Source organism: Camponotus vicinus, unplaced genomic scaffold, assembly GCF_025532165.1.
Source record: "Camponotus vicinus isolate PSW18456_S1 unplaced genomic scaffold, iyCamVici1.0 SCAF_2, whole genome shotgun sequence".
Lineage (NCBI taxonomy): Eukaryota > Metazoa > Arthropoda > Insecta > Hymenoptera > Formicidae > Camponotus > Camponotus vicinus.
This window is the reverse complement of record NW_028141956.1, coordinates 4,793,248-4,813,381: the sequence shown is the minus strand read 5'-3', so window position 1 is coordinate 4,813,381 and position 20,134 is coordinate 4,793,248. Positions and strand designations below refer to the sequence as shown.

At 34.0% G+C, this 20,134-nt stretch overlaps 1 protein-coding gene across 5 annotated transcripts in view; it reads right to left on the bottom strand.

The window, feature by feature from the left end:
* Positions 1-20,134, bottom strand: part of LOC145967218 (uncharacterized) — a 197,490-nt gene that overhangs the window by 92,120 nt on the left and 85,236 nt on the right. For 3 of the 5 annotated variants that reach the window (XM_083091883.1, XM_083091882.1, XM_083091885.1), the window contains one exon: positions 3,463-3,529. The gene's annotated coding sequence lies outside the window, so the exon portion shown is untranslated. Of the gene's footprint in view, positions 1-3,462; positions 3,530-10,767; positions 11,536-20,134 lie in introns of those variants that run through there. The other 2 variants (XM_083091884.1, XM_083091886.1) reach the window with 2 other exon arrangements.

The following is a 20,134-nucleotide window of genomic DNA, read 5'->3' as shown; positions in this document are numbered from 1 at the left end:
AAACGCGTCGAGAGAGAAAAAAACGGATGTAAATTGAATGCTTATTTCTCCAGATGCAAATTGAAAACAAGATGGAGATAGGAAAATCATAGTTATTGCACAAGCGTTATCTGAATTGATTATGCCCGCGTAGAAGTGCACGCAGAAAAAAAAAATTAGTTTACATAGGTCATCCGTCCATCTAAAGCCGTTACACGTGGATAATTGACACCGATTCGATATATATATATATATATATATATATATATATATGTATGTATGTATGTATGTATATATACAGGGTGTCGCAGACCACCCATATCAGCCGAATATCTCTAGCTCTAGCTCTAAAAACTGAGCGCGGCAGGCAAAAATATTTCAGACAAAAATTGTAGGGCTTAAAATAACCTATTTAATGATCATATCAGTTTGACTTTGAATAGCACCGTCAAGGTCACATAAAAAATACTTTGAATTTTTTAAATGGAAACTCATTTTTTATTGCATATTCTTATAGCTTATCTCGAGAGCTTTCCAAAACATTATAATAAAGTATTTCTTCATTGAGTACTTTTCGAGTTATGAGGCTTGAAATAATTTCTTAATTTTACATAAACCATAAAATATCTAGTAAAATATTCATTTTTCGATTATCTTACCTTAATACTTTTATGTACAAAAGAATGAGAGGAATCAATTGGTGTAAAGAAAAAACATAGTTGTTTTTAAGAAAAAATATGTGATTGTTAATTGCAAATTACATATTTTTTTTTTTAAACAACTGTTTTTTCTTTACACCAATTGATTCCTCTCATTATTTTGTACATAAAAGTATTAAGGTAAGATAATCGAAAAATGAATATCTTGCTAGATATTTTATGGTTTATGTAAAATTAAGAAATGATTTCAAGCTTCATAACTCGAAAAGTATTCAATGAAGAAATACTTTATTATAATGTTTTGGAAAGCTCTCGAGATAAGCTATAAGAATATGCAATAAAAAATGAGTTTCCATTTAAAAAATTCGAAGTATTTTTTATGTGACTTTGACGGTGCTATTCAAAGTCAAACTGATATGATCATTAAATAGGTTATTTTAAGCCCTACAACTTTTGTCTGAAATATTTTTGTCTGCCGCGCTCAGTTTTTGAGATATTCGGCTGATACGGGTGGTCTGCGACACCCTGTATATATATATATATATATATATATATATATATATATATTTTTTTCCACAATCAAACATGTCGCGTTTTCATTTCAGCGAGGCTGCGGGTTTTTGCGCATCTCACCGTGATTGACAGCAGCGATCACGATTGCACTGTACATTCACTGCACCGCAATTACGCGTGTAATAATATACGCGTCGAGAAATAAATTATTATGCGCATATCTCGTCTTTAATGGATTTATTGTGATGGTCACGCGCGGCGCGTATCACCTTAACAAAATAAGCTCTGATCCGTCTCTCTCTCTCTTTTCATCGAGTTACCGAAATTGAATAAAACTGCGGGGAAAAAAATACCTCCTCTAACGTAATTCTCTCGAGTCGATAAATCGATTTTGAACTCGATCAAAACATTTATTACGAGATTACCATCCGGAGCGTTATTAATGCGGGATGTTGTTGTTCGCGTTGTTGAACATTGATCGTGCTCCTGTTGCGAAACTCGCGAGGAGCATCGATCATCGATTTCCTCCCGGGTCTCCCGCTCCTAAGAGCCGCTTAAACCGCGATAATACAATAACAAAGATTGATGCGGCGAGATTACGCGATCGTGTGCCGCTTCGGATAATTTAATCAGACAGTTCGCCCTCTCCATTTGCGCGGATTAAATCGATTCGGCGAAAAATTTATCGCCGCTGAAACGGCCCGTGGTACAACCCCGACAAGTCTTTCCTCTCCTCTCCCCTTCTTCCCCACCCACCCTCTCACCCTCGTTCGATCCCAATTCCGGTAGTTTGACACTAATTGGGGCGCAGGTACGACCCATCGCCATTCGACTATATCCATTACGGTGGGCATAGATATATGTGGACATTTGCCGCTAGCTGGTAATACGCGCGGAGGATTCGACAGAATAGCTATTTCGTAAGGGCGGCGAAGTGAGGGTCGAGGGCCGGTGTCCCCTATTATCTCCTTTACTCGTGGGGAAAATCCCGCCTCTGCCCTCCTCTCTCTTTCTCTCCTCTGCGTGTCCCGTTCCATAGCTACTCTCCAACTCTCATTCTCCCCGAAATTGCCTCAGAAATTTCGTAACCCGCTCGGTGAAACTGTAACCGAACTTGATTCCCCAATTTCTTCCCCGCGATCGAACCATTTCCGATCGAATTGCACGTATTAAATCTTATGTTTCACATGAATTACTTGAAAATCAACTTTCCTCGTGGCTTCGTAAGACATGTTCATCGTTGTACGTGAGTTTTAGATAAATAGTAAATTTGCAAGGAGAGAGAATGAATGTTTACTTCAAAATTAGCCTAAAGAGTTTATATAAGCGACTGGCTGTATGTAAATTGCCCAAATTGAGTTTGCGAATGTAATCTCCTCGTGAATAATCTCTCGTATTGTCTCTAACTCAAACAGAGCTTCAACTGTGTTGTAAAAGCATTTTCAGAAATTATATCGCTCTGAATCACCTTGTGATTTATCTTTATAAGCGTAATTAAGATTAGAGGAAACCACAGAGTAAAGTTAAAATTTAATTTAATTCTCGTACAAATGGCGCGATACGATGGCGAAAAACAATTTCTTCGAGTAAAAAACGCGATGCGGAAAATAGAATAAGAAAAAAAAAACCAGAATGTACTACAGGCGTAGTGAAAACAGTCTACGCAAATCGTATAGATTACACGTAAAAAGGCAATTTACATGCAAAATGCACGTTTAATGTCAACTAATAATAGTCGAACGAGATAGAAACTGCGACGGAATGACTATTTCGATAGATGAAGGAACATGTGCGCTTATAAGGATGTTACAACCTGCTATTCGCGCCGTCGAGAATAGTCCGTTTCTGTAGTCACGCGCATACCGCACATGGCGTACAACATTTGTGAAAGTAAATCCGTGTTCTCACTCGTATTTTGTCCGGAAGAAAAATGACCCCCTTATGGAGACTCGTTTCCTGCATTTATCCTTATTTGCTGCGCGATTCAATTTGCTCGCGCAATGACTTACGATTTCCGCCGATCTATCAGACATGTTTCGGATATATTTTAGAGAGAGAGATATATATATTTCGAACGCAGATATCGGAAATACGAGAGGATGTAAACGACAAGAATATCTTTTGCACTTTTGTAATCTCGCGTTTTTCTCGCAGACTTTTATCTTAGTTGTTATCTGCACAATGCGATGTATAATTTATTTATTTTATTTATAATTATGTAATAAAATATTTATTTATTTTTCCTTTTATTTTATACGCAAATCCTATTAATTAGTAATTTTTCTTTCCAAATTATCATTTTTGCACTTACCAGTTCTGCATTTTCAGTCTGCAATTGCGGCTATCAAGATAATTCCCACGGAAACGCTTGCACCAACCTATAAAAATACAAAATCAATAAAGTATCATAAATAAACTGATATTTCTACGTGATAGTTTACTAGGTATATGTAAATTACTTCATTATATACATATATATGGAGTAATATATTCTCTATAAATTTTATATATAAGCAATACATAATATAATATAAAATAACATATATATAAAATTAACATATTTTTTTTTAAATAATTAAATTTTGCTAATTGCACAAAATTTCTCAATTCTTATAAATATCTTCTCAAATAACAAAATTTAAATAAATTATACAATCAATTTATATCAATTTATTAATTTATATTAAAAATATTCAATTGATATTCTACATAAAAATTGATATTGAGATTTATGTATATAAAAGAGAAATAATTTTTTACATTAAAATTAAATTTTTTTTTTTTAATTTTTATATGATTGATTAGTAATAAAATTTGTATTATGTTTACAAAAAATTTATAGCAATTATGACATTTATAGAATTATAAATACAGTCATAAATAAAAAGTTTATAATAATAATACGTGCTTCAGTTATTTTCTCGCTTCTCATTCTATATAATAGTCGTATAATCGACTACCAGAGCTCAACAGTTCACGTAAATAGCTATGTTAAACGTCTATAGATAATAATGTGTAACGTAACAATATCTATTATAGTGTACGTAAGAAAATGGTACATTCGATATAATGGGTCAAGAAACTTTCTTTTCTATCCATGTACAAGAGTCTGGGATCTGTTCCGTTAGGAAGACATTATCCTGTCGACATATGACGTTAACGTGAAAGACCACGGGCAATACATCGATTATCGTTTCTCTACATTCTGTTCGACATTTCTGTTACGATGTTCTTAGTGTTACGAGCAGTGCGCATTTTATGCTTATCTTTACGAGCTTTTAACTCATGTAAGGGCACGTGAAGATATGAAACAGGTAAAGTATACGCTGACTTTTCCGACAAACGTAAAATGAAACATTTCACGCAAATGTTAACATCTTAATTTTTCCTTTTCGCGCCCGAGTATTTTCTCTGAAAAGATATTAAACGCGTGCATTATATAATTGCTTTAAGAGAAAACTGCGATGAGAGAGAGAATAGCTATATAAATTCGTAATTCAAATGTGTATTTAAGTGTTTTAGACGTCAGAGAACGAAAAAAATAGCTTCTTTACGACTTCAAGTGGATAGATCAATGTATACTTTTTATTGAAAAATATATATTAACACAAGGTTATAATACCACAAGTTTTTATATCGTGACGAACTTCTGGGGGAGAAAGAGAGAAAGGGAGGGAGAGAAAGAGAATCAGCAGATAACCAAACAGGAGATCAAACATATATTCAATGTTTAATATATGCATATTCTTCATTTAAACTAGCTTTTCAAAATATCTATGTATTTTTCATTGTTTGATTGTTTTTAGAGATAAAATAATCTTTTCTTTTCTTTGAAAATATGTATTGTACAACGTACGTATACAAAAAATAATAATATATAACAGAATGTAAAAGAATTATACATTATATACATTTTGTGCAAATTATATTTGAGAACACATTTTTTATAAAAATTTGACAAGATCGCAAATTTTATTCAAGCAGCTGCATCCACATATAACAGCTGTATTTACATATTTTATTGCGTCTGTAATAACATCGTAGTCAAAGTCTTCCGGTCAAATGTTCTCGCTTGATACCGGGGACAAGACGGGAAAATAAACGTCGAAAATCAATGCAGTGTCATATAATCACGGATGCTTTTCCTAGGAAACCGACAGCTACGCGATAAATATCCAGCGCAGTAAAACCGAGCGTTAATGCACGCTCGGTCGATTTGTTTAATCCGGTCGATATTTCACGCGAGGTCCTGTAAGCTGTGATCTCGATACGATTTGGCAATCCCGTCACCGGAAATAGGCTCATAAAAGTGTGATAAACCAACCATGACACGGCGTATTCGCTGCTACAGAGATCCTGTGCCACGATACTTCAGAAGAATCGATGTTTTCATTCCAATATCTTGTATGAATCAGTATTTTTATCTAGAGACCTTTACAAGTTAATAACAATTTATTTTTAAAATTATAATATTAATATCGACTCGCGTTTTTTTTAAATCAGTTTTTTGTTCTAATATTTCTATAGTCTTTTTTATACATATTATAAAGATAAACGAGATGTATGAATTCTAGACAATTCTAGATAAGAGAAAACGTAAATCATTATGTCCTAATAACGAGATTTTCCGTCTGAGTTGTCATTAGAGACAATGATAATTTATTATACAATGTGATCGATGACGACACGCGCGTGACAACGCTTTTTTATTACTTTTTCGTAGAAAAAACGTCAGCTATTTGTCTAATGTTTTATCGTTTACCGTTACTATTATCGTTCATTATCATCATCATTGCGCCCTATATGAGAAATTAAAAATGCATCCCACTCGTGCAAGATGAATGTAATGACGCGAACATACATTTCATATACATTAAAGTAATTTTCATCGAGATCTGCGAAATTTCTTTCGACTCTTGCCTAACATTATTTTCTATTTTTTCCCTAATTATCGATGGCCTCGAATCATACAGGGCACATTCAGCATTGCGCGTACGAGTTTACGAAATGACAATGAATTTCACGTAATTTTCTGAGCAAACTTATCACGCTCGAAGTAATAACGTTGCTTTTTATCGTTCACGCCGGCAGTGGCTGCTCGTTTGCGGACACGCGGAAAAATCGTTAAAAGGTCGTTAAGCACGAATTACGGTCTGCTCCGAGCTAGCCGGCCACTGAAAATCGCATTTTGTTTCGACGCGATGGAATAGAGTCTTTTAGTTCCGGAATGTAGTAAGCGCGATTATTGGCAATGCAAAAGAATAAAAGATAATATGTAATTCGTACACGCAGTTTATTTCTTTGCGCTCTCAAGCGAGTAAAACTCGACATGCTTTAACGAGTAACAAACACCATCAAAATTCGTAACTATTATTATTAAATACGATTTTATTACCTCAATAAAGAGTTATGTCAATGTCAAATTATTGGAGAAAAATGAAATATTACGCGAGGAACTAAAATATCTGGAAAACTGGGTTATTTGTAATTTTGATAATTAAGATAATTAATAAATCTTTTAATGTATATTAATGTATATTATTTTCTTGCGTTGCCAATATATAAATATAATAAACTGCACGCATGCACGCGTGTACATATACTTATGCAATTTATTATTTATTATTTTACTGGTATATTTTATAACTTTTCAGCTAACTTTATTTTTTACTTGTAAATTCCGAATTTTTAAACTGTAATTTAAAATATAACAAACTACATAATTAAAACATATGGGGAATTATTATAATAAGCGACATGTGCGGGTAATTTTAAGAGACCGCCTCAAATGTAGATTTCGATGCAACGACAAACTGCGGTGCAGACTGAACACACATGTCGCGCTCACTATGCTTTATTTTCGAATCGAGACATGAACGAGGCACGCGCAACGCACGCACGCACGCACGCTAGCGTGACACTTGCAATCTCGACCGCTCGTGGAAATACATCCCAGCTTTGAGTTAATCTGTCGAGAGAACATGGGCGATACCCGCGGAAAAGTGTCGATTCGTGATTTGCAATGTTATTCTACTAAACCCCTTCCCACAATCAAGTGTCGAATATTCAACGAAAATATTTATGCACTTGCGTAGAATCGCAATACTCGAATTTCCACAACTTTTCATATTTATCTAAAGAAAATATTCGTTTATTTTTAAAGGAGAGAATTTTAAGTTGCGAAAGAGAAAAAAAATGTGTGCGTGCATGTAATTTTTATTTTATATATATTTTACTTTGAGTATATTCTTATCATGTATTTGTGGCATTTATATTATATTATTTGATTTATATTATTATGTATTAATTTGCAATATAATATTACGAATAAATAAGATTAATATTATGCGTTTGCTTTGTGAGTTCTTTTTTAAATTGTTTCAAAAATTGGTTTTTAATAATTAAAATATCGTACGCGTATAAAATAAAAAAGCTTAAATAAAATGCTTTGCATTTCTTATATAATATATTTTTATATAATTTTTATATAATTGCAGAATATATTTGCATAACTATAAAAAAATATTGAAAACTTTCTCTATTACTGAATACACAGTAATCCCTGTCAGTAATTCCTCAAATATGCCACGTTTCTAGTGCAATCCCTTCCCTGTCCCCTCCCATATAAATAACTCACGAAGTCGCCGAATGCATTTTCGGTTGGCTTTTACGTCATCATAAACCGAACGGTAAGTAGCGTCGAGAAAACCTCGTAACCACCGAAAGTCGGCGTCTTTCAGACTCGGGACATAAGAAAACGCGTAAGTCGCCAAGAAGACAAGACGATTTGTACTTCACTCGGAGAAAGCTCGGAAGTAGCAAACTAAATATTACAGACCGCTTCTTTATCTTCAGGAGTCGGCGGGCGCTTTTACAAGCGCGTCAACGCAAGTACCGATATTACGAGCGCTTTCACGACGACGAAGTAGGAAGAAAAAAAAAACTGAATAGTCGGCGCTGCCTCAAAAGAAATTCTGTCAGCGTCGACATCTTAACTTACACGCGCTTGACAATTGTCGAATTTATTCCGACTCATTCTGATTTTATTTTCCGCAGGGAGACACGAGAATCTTGGAGATATAGCTCGAAAATTAAAAAAAAAATTGAATTAAAATAAATCAACACACGATATATGTATAAAATTATTCCTTTTTTTTAAACAAAAAATGAGAAGCGCCCCTCTCTCCTCAAAAATACTTCTAGTATAAATCTTTATCGAATGTTCCCACGATCCGCACAAAAAAAAATAAGAAAAAGAGGTAAACGAAATAGCAGAGGCAATTTTCACGTTCGACTTCCGCCGATCTAGTTGTTCCGTTTAAATCGCTGTTAACTTACACCGATTACCGACCACAACCTGCCAATGTTTTGTACCGACAAAAAAAAGGCTCACATCTGCTGGTTAATATGTCAAAAAAATCAAGTGTGACACACATTCACAAACCGTTATGGAGACTATATCATATATATGTATACTTCTGATAAGATCTTTTAATGTACAATAATAACTCAATAATGTTTTACATATCGATTATATAAATATTGTATTACTTATAAATATGTTTACGAGTAATATGCTAATTATAACTCATTACAGGAATCATTATCTCTCGCTGAATGAAATGATTGCGAGATCCAAGTCATTAAATATAATTGACATTACATTTCGACACGACATTACATTTCTCTAGAGATTACGAGTCGCGTAATCTCTAAATAAATACTGTTTAATTATAAATCGATAAAAAAGCAAATAACGAGTTATGAAGAATTTTACGGATTTGGATAAACAGAGCATTTCGCGGCAAATGCGTCAAGCGACAAATGTTAAAAATAGAAATTGGATATGGGGCTCGTTATGTTAATGTTCAAGCGTATTCGCAATCACTTTGAAGCGAGTAAATGGAAAAATTGCAAAGTGGTCTTTTGAAATAAAACAAAAAAATGATAAAAAAAAGAAAACGCGCATTACTGATGCGGCTCGTCGGACGAGCGTTACACGTTACGAGCGCCTGTTTTTAAAGTTCCTCCTTCATTGTAGCATCATTATATGCTCCGATAAGTCCGGTAATGCCCTTTAATAAGTAAGTAGCTCGTAAGTATAGCGAGATATTGGAAAAGAGCAATTTGTATTTGACGACTCGACGTCTTGTAAACCATATCTATTAACGGAATCGAAAAATTTTGCTCTCCCTCTATAAATTTGCAAACGATAATCGGCTTAAAATGCAATGAACGAGTATCCCGAAATCGAGCAGTCACAAGTTATTTACGTGGAATAATAAATAATACGATCGATCGATCGAGCTTACTGGTAGTGGAATATTTTATAATAATAATGATATTAATAGCATTGTTATTTGTGTAAAAAAAATAATGAAGTATGTATCCGATGTTTTTAAAAACATCAAAAATACTAATAATTTTATTGTACATAAATAACATCGGTTTATATTGAAATAATTAATTCGCATCATCGAACAATCTTTCGTATTCTCTCTCATGCTTGCTTATATTTTTAATTTTCCCTTCAGTTAATCTGCGAATTGTCGATACAAAAGTGCTGAAATTGCTGAATGTCTGTTTATTGATGATTAATTAAACATCAATATGTAAAACGTAACATCAAAAATATCGCATTGAAATATTGCATTACAACATAATATGAGTTTTGAATTATTCCTGTCATCACATTTCCTGAATTTTATCCAATCAAATCTACATAATTAATTACCTCATCGAGAAAATACTCAGTAATATCATTAAAATTTATTCAAATAAATTAATTTCAATTTCTACGAATTATCTAACATTAGTTGACGCAAAATCGATATTTAACATTGGATCTATTAACATGATGTGAAATGCGAGTTGAAACTGATGAATATACGGAATTAATTTTCCTTAATAGTTCTTTAATACAAATGAATCACTAAGGAAAATTAATTTTGCATATTCAGCTGTTCGTATTTCAGATCACATTAATAGATCTAATGTAAAAATATCAATTTTGCGTCAACTAGCATTAAATATTCAATGATTGAAATAAATTTATACAAACATGAAACACAAAAGATACGAATTAGAACAAAGACCGCGCATTTTTAGTACAAAATATACCAGAAAATAAGCAGAAGTAGTAAAAATACATTCCGTGATGAATCGGAGTTGATATTTGCCCATTGAAAATTTGATGAAAAGCCAAATAACTTATAAGTTTCCAGCTTTGCACGTATTTCAACCATCGAGTTTCAAATTAAATTTGTCAAAGCTTAATGTATTCTCGTCGTGCGCTAAAATGCAAGATTAAAATTCAATTCGCAACAAAGTCGCCTCTTGCAAGTATAAATAAAATTCCTAGTTGTGTAAAATCGAAACTTTGATGAGAAACAAGTAGATTTTAAATTTCAATATACACGTCATTTTTCCGTAGCTTCTTTTCTCTTCTCGGAAAGCTAGCTTATTCCTAAAACAGGGGAAGGGAGGAGCTCGGTCAACGTATGTTCGCTTACGACCGATTGTTACAGGTTTATTAACGTACGCTACGTAACGGGTGTCGCGGGTGCAACGAGAGAGTCGTTGTCGACATACGAAACTCGTACTCGCAATAGTATACCTTGTACAGGTCGATAAATAATCCTGCGGGGCCACCGCGCCGCCACCGTTGAGTCCCGTATGTCGCGTGCACACACATGGACGCGTGTACGTTGCGTGTGCGTGCGCGTGCGTGTATATCCTTTGTCCCATGCGCGATGGTAATCCTATACGTATCTCCCTCTCTCTCACTTACTCCTTTTTTCTCTCGCTCCCCCGTCGAACGAAGGACGAAGAGAAGCACGAAGAAGAGGAGAACCGCGAACGAAGAAGGCGGCAAAAGCCGAACGCACTTTATTATTTACGTATCCACATTGGCAGGCGTAGAGGGGAACGGCAGACACATTCACTCCGTTCGCGCTGAGGAAAAAACGAGCGGATACAACGACGACGCACAACTCTCACCACTAACTTCACGCCGGTGTCCGCGCGCGCGCGAGCAGAGACGGGCACGCATACATATATATATTATAATATATACACATACAAACAAACACTCGCGTTGCTCGGCCGTGTCGTCGGACGAGCCGAGGGGACTCGAACGGTCGCCGAAGAACCGCGAACGGATGTACAAACACACGCGACGCTCACGTACACACATGCACTCGCACAGATCCAATATCGCTCCGTTGCAGCGAGATCTCTTACAGAGAGCCGTTTCTCGCCATCGCTCACTATCTGGCGTCGCGAAAACGTTTTCGGTATCGCGTCACTTGGGTAGCGTCTCGCGTATAACGTCGTACCGGCTCGAGCTCTTGGCGTTCACTGAGCCGACGTTCGCCCCTTCCACCGCGCACAATGCTGCCACCATAGCCACCACCACTACCACTACCACTACCACTACCACTATTACTACCACTACCACACTACCGCCAATTCTGCCAACGACGCCGCTGCTCGGCTGAGCGCGTGGTTGGCGTGATAGCTGCATTTGTCAGGATGATTCTTCCCTCAAGGGGAATATCGGCGCAATTGCAGCTTATGCAGTATCGAGTTTAGAGTTTGTACGCTAAAATTGAAACGCGGGAGAGATTAGGCCCCTACGCATGCGATGTTACATTCAAGTGGAAAAGGTTTTGTATGTATCGAGAGAATATATCGACATAAAATAAAGCCGATTTTAAATCATTATTGTTGACAACGCGATAAATAAGAATGATAAATTCTGATAAAACAATTAAATTCTGTTGCGTTAACGAGATAAGAATGAAATAAAATTATATACAATAAGCTTGGATAACACGATTACACGTCGGTTTTATTATTATGACAAATATATGTCGAAACGGAGTTTATTTTTATTTCAGATATTTTGTGATAAAATAATATTAATATAATAAAATTATATTAATTTTTATTTTATTATATTAATAAATTTTATTATAATAAAATATAATAAAATTTAATAAAAATAAAAATAAATAAAATTTAGAAATAATAAAATTGATATAATGATAAAATGATATTAATATAATAAAATTAATACAATGATAAAAACGAGTTTGCAATTTCTTTCTAGAAGTTCAGATACGAAGAGATTCAAAATCCATCATCTTTGAAATGTTACACGCATGCTCGTTAGGCACATTTATCTCGCTTGTTATACGACGTGGTCGAACAATAAACTAAAAAACTGCGTTTACGCATAACGTCGTAGTCTATCCATTAGTCTTCGCCGAAAACTGCGAAACTCGCGATGACTTCGTGCCAGGAATTCGCGCGATGAATCTCGCGCGGTCTGGTCAGAAATAGCTTACGGGTTAGAGCGAAAGGAAAACGTGTGATGAGGAGGTTCAAAAGGAATCGTTCCACCGACACGCCTATTCACCGGTGCGACTAATTGCGCGATCTTTTAAGACCAGACCAGGCCGGGCCGAGAAACGAAACATATACTCGGCACCGTTTCCCTCTGGATTCCAAGTTGCTACTACCAGCTCCGAGTCAACATTTTTGAAATTCAAATTGCACCAAGTCTTCTTCGGAGATAATGGCTCGCATTCGCGCCACTCATTTAACGTTAAATACGCTTGCCTAGTTTCGACTTTTACTCAGAAACTCGAGGAAGCTTCTATTGTAGTTTTACGTAGATTAACTCGACGGCATTAACGGTAAATTACCTCAAGATACGGCTATCTTTCTATATATTGACTAATCGAAGATAATGTTGAACATAAATGCGAGATAAGAATCGGATAGAAATCGAGATATTGTTGAATAAACATCCGGTTTATTTAATATCCTTGTCTAATTGATTTATTTAAGAATTAAAAACGTGACACTTTTTTTACGGAAAAAAATTGTTGACAGATGTAATGACATTTATGATTAAACTTTAGATTTGTTTACATATAATATTCTTATTTATAAAAATAATATCAAAATATATGAGATTATATATAGATAAATAGATATAGGCATTAGTTATATATAACCAGTCAAATATCTTGAAAGAAAAAAATATATGTTACTTTTTTATTTTCTTATCTTTAGCATGTCAAAAGTGCAACTATTAATTTATTGTAAAAGAATGTTTATTGTAAAATAAAAAAATATACCATTCTCATTTCTCTTCCTTTTTCTTTTTATTAAAGTTTCACTAAATAGTATAGAAAATATATGACATATCTAAGTTTATCGCTTTATGCCTATAATAATATGTATATGAGCCGGTTAATGGTCACATTAAGAGATAAACGTCATGACAAACCATAAAGTGGAACTTGGAACATGGACTTGAAACAGATAAATTATACATTCTCGAATTTTTTTTACATTTCAAGTTATATAATTGCTTACTGAATATATATGACAGTTTCGTTTTAATAATCTACAATGTGGATTGAATTGAAAATGTGCACTATCAACGCATTAATAAAATCATATAAAAAGTAAGCTTTTATATTGGCAATAAAAAAATATATCGAATTTCCGCTTTTTGTTTTTTCTTCTTTCTTTTTTTAAAAATGTGCTACTAATTAATATTTTCTATTTAATGAACTTCTATTTAATTAATATTTTTCCATTTAACTTGATATAATTAAATATAATTCAATTATAAAATTAAATAGAATGTAATAATATATATATATATATATATATATATATATATATATATAAATAATGATAATTAAAACACGCAATACATATATTTCTTTTCCCCTTTTCTCTCCCCTTTTATCTCATTATACCTATAAATATATTATGATGATCCGTTAAATATATAAAATTTTTTACAATGTGTATGTTATGTGTGTGTGTGTGTGTGTGTGTGCGCGCGTTTAATCGCAAAACATTTTATTTATAACGGATCATCAGAATTTCTCATGTTTTATTTAATTATTATTTTACTTGTATATGATATATAACATTTTAATCTTCAATATTTCATATAACGTTTCTCCTCTTTCCATTTTTAAATAATTTATAATATTATTTATTTTGTATACATCGGACAATCACTCTTTTATCTTCAACTCACTGAATGATATACCAACTGAATTGCTCTTAATTGCAAATAAGTAGCAAAATTTCAAACACAATTTATTATAAAAATCGCTTTACATGTAATGGGTGAAAGAGGAAGGCAGTTATAACGCCATTCAATAATCGACCGAAAGGTGCGGTCACTTTAATAACATCCGTAAACATCAAATTACATGGACACGTTTTAAGACTCTCGTCGCTTTTACAGCCTCCGCCATATCTCGCGCGCGGTTCTGCGGCCTATAATGCGCGTTTAAATGCCAAAGGCGTCTTTGACCATTAAGCGTCGCGAATAAAGTGTGGAAAAATATGCGCGAGCGGGACGCAACGGCAAAGAAATTGCACGCGAAAACCTCCGAGCGTCCGTAAACGAGCGGAAAAGTTTTATGCTCTCTCTCTTTCTTTCTCTTTCTCGCAGACGCGCACACGAAAAGGGAAATGCATATTCGCGGAAACTCGCGTCGCTCGGGAATACGTGAAAGTTCGTAGTTGGCGCACGTATTCGAAGCTTGAAAAATATGTGGACTCAGTTCCTGCCAGCCAGCCAGCCAGCCAGAGTTCTCGACGATGCCGTTGCGGAAAATGAGTGCTTATCGTGGGCGATGGTCACTTCAACTGCTAACAGTGTTTCACTTCCCGCCGCGTGTTGCACTTTTAACGAGGCATTTATCACCAGTCGCCGGGAATTCCGCTACGTTTCACCCCGCGTGCATTAAACGTTAATTATCGCGGGATTTTAACATATAATATCGTGGCATCTTTTTATAACTCTTCTGTCGAATAAAAAAGGCGAAAAGATCTTCATACGATTAAATGCAGATGTTAAATAAAGAGAAAAACAAATACGCGCGCAAAAATAATATAAAAAATGTACTGAAAAGTTCTGATCGTATATTTATTATCGTTACAGACGTAATTACATCCTCTATAATTGAATATTAAACTGGAATACTAATTTGTTTCGATTACTTGCAACTTTTTATGCCTTTTTTTCACAACAGCTCTATGCACGTTCTTTAAATCTCAGAAAATGTTCTCACGTTCATAATTATTTATCATAATATTATATTTTGCATTTAACAGTGCGCGCATGTTGCTTTTTATGATATTTACTGTAATGTGTTTGTACGGTAGAGCATCTCGGCTCGGTGAATCGTCCTTAGTGAGGAAAAACATAAAAGAAATTCCGCATTGACACGAATCCACTGCCATCGACCCTCGACAATTACGCCTCAGACCTATATAGAACACCTGGTGGATCGATGCTGAGGGCGAGAGACCCTTCTTCGACACGCTCCGTCCTCGGTATTCGAGGACGAATAAATTCGGAGCAACGACTCCACGAAGAAATCTCCGAAATCACGCGTGGCAGTCAAGTCGCCCTCCGTCGAAATTCGTTTCGGCGAATCAACGAAAATTGCTTCGTGCACAATACATTTATTCGTAAATTAGTTCTGTCTCTCTTTGTGCATCTCTCGAAACAAAATTAATAATTAATTTGGAAGAATTTTCTGCCTGTGAAATAAATAAATAAATATATTTATTTATTTCTGCTCGGCACATTTTCAATAATTAATTGATATATAATAATTAAATGATATTTTCTGTCTAAATATGTTGTTAAACGTCAATGCAATTCGCAACGATGAAACATTCAAATAAAGAGTTATGTTCGATAGCGTGTTAAATTCGACAACGTTAAAAAACCATTATTTTCCGGAGCAACGAAAGAGAAGAGCCACGATAAATCAATATCTCTAGAAAGCACTACAGACATATCTCACATTCAACGACAATTTAGCTTATCGTTGTTCACACAATCTATGTAACATGTATCGATAATAACATCTACTAACTCGATAATATCTACTCGACTGTTTGTTGGCCGTAGTTATCGCGCTTAATAAAGAGATATGAGTCGACGATTGATTCTGATAATATGAAAGAGTATAATGTAAGAGTATAACAAGTATCTTACATTAGACTGTTAACATTTATTGATTGTTCCAGGAAACCTGAATAAGCATCGAGTGAACGACAATAACACCGAGTTTTTTTTTTTATTTTCAACATAAAATATCTTTTAAAAATATATTTTTACTATTAAAAATAATAAAATAATGAAAATGTATTTAAGGAATTTGTTTAAAATATATTCGATTTAAAGGCAAAAGAGATAAGATTTTGATTTTCTTTCGAACAGTAAAAGCCTTTTTATCTTCGCTTACAATTCTAAAGCCACGCAGACATATATATATGAGTGCCTTCACATATTTTTCTTAAGAAGGACTTCTTAGGAGGAGAATTGATTGAGGAACCCCCAGACAAACAGAAGTGCGATGAACCCGAGATCCCAAATGATAACGAATCGAGAGGGGGAAGGGAAGAGACATGTCACGGAAGACACGTGCACGAATCGATCTACTAAAATGGCTCTCACGATGCGAAATACATCATCACATGAATAATGTGAAGGATATAATGTGAAGGACAAATCTCTCTCTCCTTTTCTCTCCTGTAATTTTCAGGTTTCCTTATTCAGGTGTCCTTATTTACCCATAAATAAACTATTGTAAAAACGTTGTTACGTGTGCGCTTGCGTACAAATAGCATAAACATCGACGTTAATGCTCCCGTGCATAATTTATCATCGGCTTTTTACAGGTGATTGTGACTTTTCGGCCTGTCGCGAGATCGTATACGATCGTATACATATTTAAACAGAGATACCAATGTATTGATAGTTCATATCGTGATCATTTGCAAAGCATATGTTTACTTGGATACTGTACCTACACGGAGAAAATTTTATATCAAAGATTACTATAATGTGGTAGTAGCTGCGGACCATCGAGAATTTATAAGCTTAAATGCTATAGTCATTATTTTAAAAACAAGGAAGCAACGTAATTTTTACACTTTCTCATAGTAGAAATTATTATGTTTTAAAGCAAAACTTGCTGGATAAAAGTTAGTATTGAAAAGAAAAATAAAAAATATATACAAAGTCAATTTTTACTGTATACCATAGTAAAAATTAATTCTTCCCACCTTAGAATATGGCTTGAGTGTCGGTTTAACAAAAATAACTTTACTTATGTGATAAAAAACAATGTTGCCACAGTAAAAGTTACGTCAAAATCATGTACTAATTGTTAAGAAATCGGAGGGAAGAGGAAAGCGATAGGTGTCGCCTGCAAAAATAAGCCGAAACACGCAGAAGCTTGTTTTATCATACAGTGTACATTTCTGGCTGCAGCTACCGCGTGTCGCATTCAATCGTTAACTCGATAACGTATGCGTTTTGTTGAGCTTTGTTTAACGCTTATTTTATTGTCTTTCTTATTCGTTATAGAAGAATAAAAGAAAGTGTTGTGAATGAAAATGCTGTGAAGATAAGCGAAAAAGAAAGCGTAAGTATCTCTTCGATAAGTCGATTTGCAATCTTTATTATTATATTACATATTTATTTATGGTTTTCTATCTATTATTTTTCTGTTAATGTATCTCATCTATTTTATAATTAATATCTCTGAGTGCTGTTAAATTAATTAATAAAGTGTATGGGAAAAATAGCTTTACAGCACATATAATAGTTTGATCATATTTAAGAGATCTTAAATATAAGATTCAATTATAAATACTTACAGATACATTTTGTATTTGTCTTTAATAAATTTTTATTAGATTAAATAAAATTGTATATTATTTATTGTGTCCGTTCAATAATGAATGAAATATTATTAATTATAAGTAAAATTAATAAGAAAAGCAAAAAAGAAGAATCCGGAAAAAAGTAATAAAAGAAAGAATAAAAAATACATTTATCGAAGTTGAGATTTAGTATTATAATGTTTTACAATAATACATAATAAAGATTACAATTTAGCACCTACGAATTTTTACTATGGCAAATAATGAAACATGTTATGTAAGTGTTAGTTTAAAATTTTACTATGTTGTACTGTAATTTATTCTATAAAGTCATGATGGTCCACCGATCATACAAAAAATAGTAAAATGTGATATAAAATTGTATTAGATATTAATATAAAATTTTCTCCGTGTATCATTATTTCCGTAAAAAATACGTTTAAATTGCTTGAGAATTTCATTAATATACAAATGAATGTTATCATCGTTACTTCTAATATTAATTTATAAAATACGATATATAAAATAAACATCTATAAAATAAAAATATTTATGCGGTCTATATAAAATAAATATATTATGACGTACTTTTATTTCTCGCATATCTAGAAATACAATTTACCTCACGTATCGCTTATAGAACCTGTCTCGTATTCCGTCGCGGAATATAAAGTAGAATCGTCTAAAATATACGGATTTGCAAGAGCATTACGGAAAAAACAGTTGAATAAAACTTGAACGTATCTCGCATTAAAGATAGTAGTAGTTTGAAGCAAACCAGCTCCGTTACGAGAGATTTTTCGATGCGCGATCGTGAAAGACGCTCCGCTTCCTAGGAAACTGTTCTCCAATATCTCCTCGTCTCTTTTATCGTGTAAACCTTCGGTTAGAGACGCTTCCGTTTCCGAGCGTTGAAAGCGCGAGAGACACAGGACGAACTTGGTTTCTTGCTTAACTATCGCGCCCGCGGAATAAGACAAACTTTTGCCGTGAATTCATTTCCACGCCTGTCAGAACAAGAGAAACATTCTCTTCAGGCGTCTTCTCTCTCCCTCAACCTCCCTACAGCTTCCGAGGGACAAGCCGAACAGCTGTAAGTATATTTCCGCAACGAGAGAGAGGCCGTCTTCTTTTGTTGCGTACATAAAGGTAATCGCATAAAGATATTTTTACAAGAAGTATCTCGAGATCCGCTCATAAATCGCCCTCGTGACAGAAAATTCCCAGGAGAAAGACAAGATTACCGGTCTTACGGATATTCGGATCGATTCGAGATTTCCTTACTTGCACTGATAGGAATATTAGCAATAATATTATCAACGTGTCCATACTTCCAGATATCGACGTGTATCGACATGCTCTGTTTGATATCCCAGCAATTTTGTATGTCCTATAAATACTACTGTATCTATCTATCGATCTATGTGTTTATAATGTACAGACTACACACACATACACACACACAAAATATAAATTATCAATATCGCAAATTAACTAGAAATGAATCTTTTAATTTTTATATTTATATATACTTTTGATATTTTTTCAAATATATGTTATTTAATATTTTCAAAAAATATGTTGTTTAATATTTTCAAAAAAAGAAATTGTAGAGATTTTTTTTGTAGAAATTTCGATTAAATACGCATATAGTAATTTTCTTATTTAAAAATATTATGATTGATTGACTCCTCTGAAGCAAACAACGACATTCCGTTCAATATTTTTGTCGATACAAAGTTGATACAGCAACCGCACTTAGCAAATTGAAAGCTGATATTCCGCGATGGACGAGTTCTCTCAATTGATTCGTCGACAAGAGAAGAGCGTTTAAGTACAATGATGGCGATCATTCGAGTGAAAATATGGGCGACCAATCTCGCAGCACAGCTGGAAAGAGCAGTAATATCTGGGATTTTATGTAATGAACCAGCCGGCAAGTCAGTTTAATGCATCTACCGTCGTTGACAAGGCTCGTGATTTTTGCAAATGTTACATGATCATCGTGCGATGATTGCTTCAGAGAAATCAATCCGTCCATCGTTACATCGCCCATAACTGGAGAAACGATGTAGTTATCGCAATGGTATAATCAGTTCTTTTAATATTCCTTTTTTCCACAAGGATCCTCGCAATATTCATTACGCTGTTGCGAGATTACTAGACATTAAACTTGAGCAAATTTCGATAAATGCTGATCAAATTGTTAACTGACAGATTTATATATAGATGTATTTATTCGGGACGCTTGT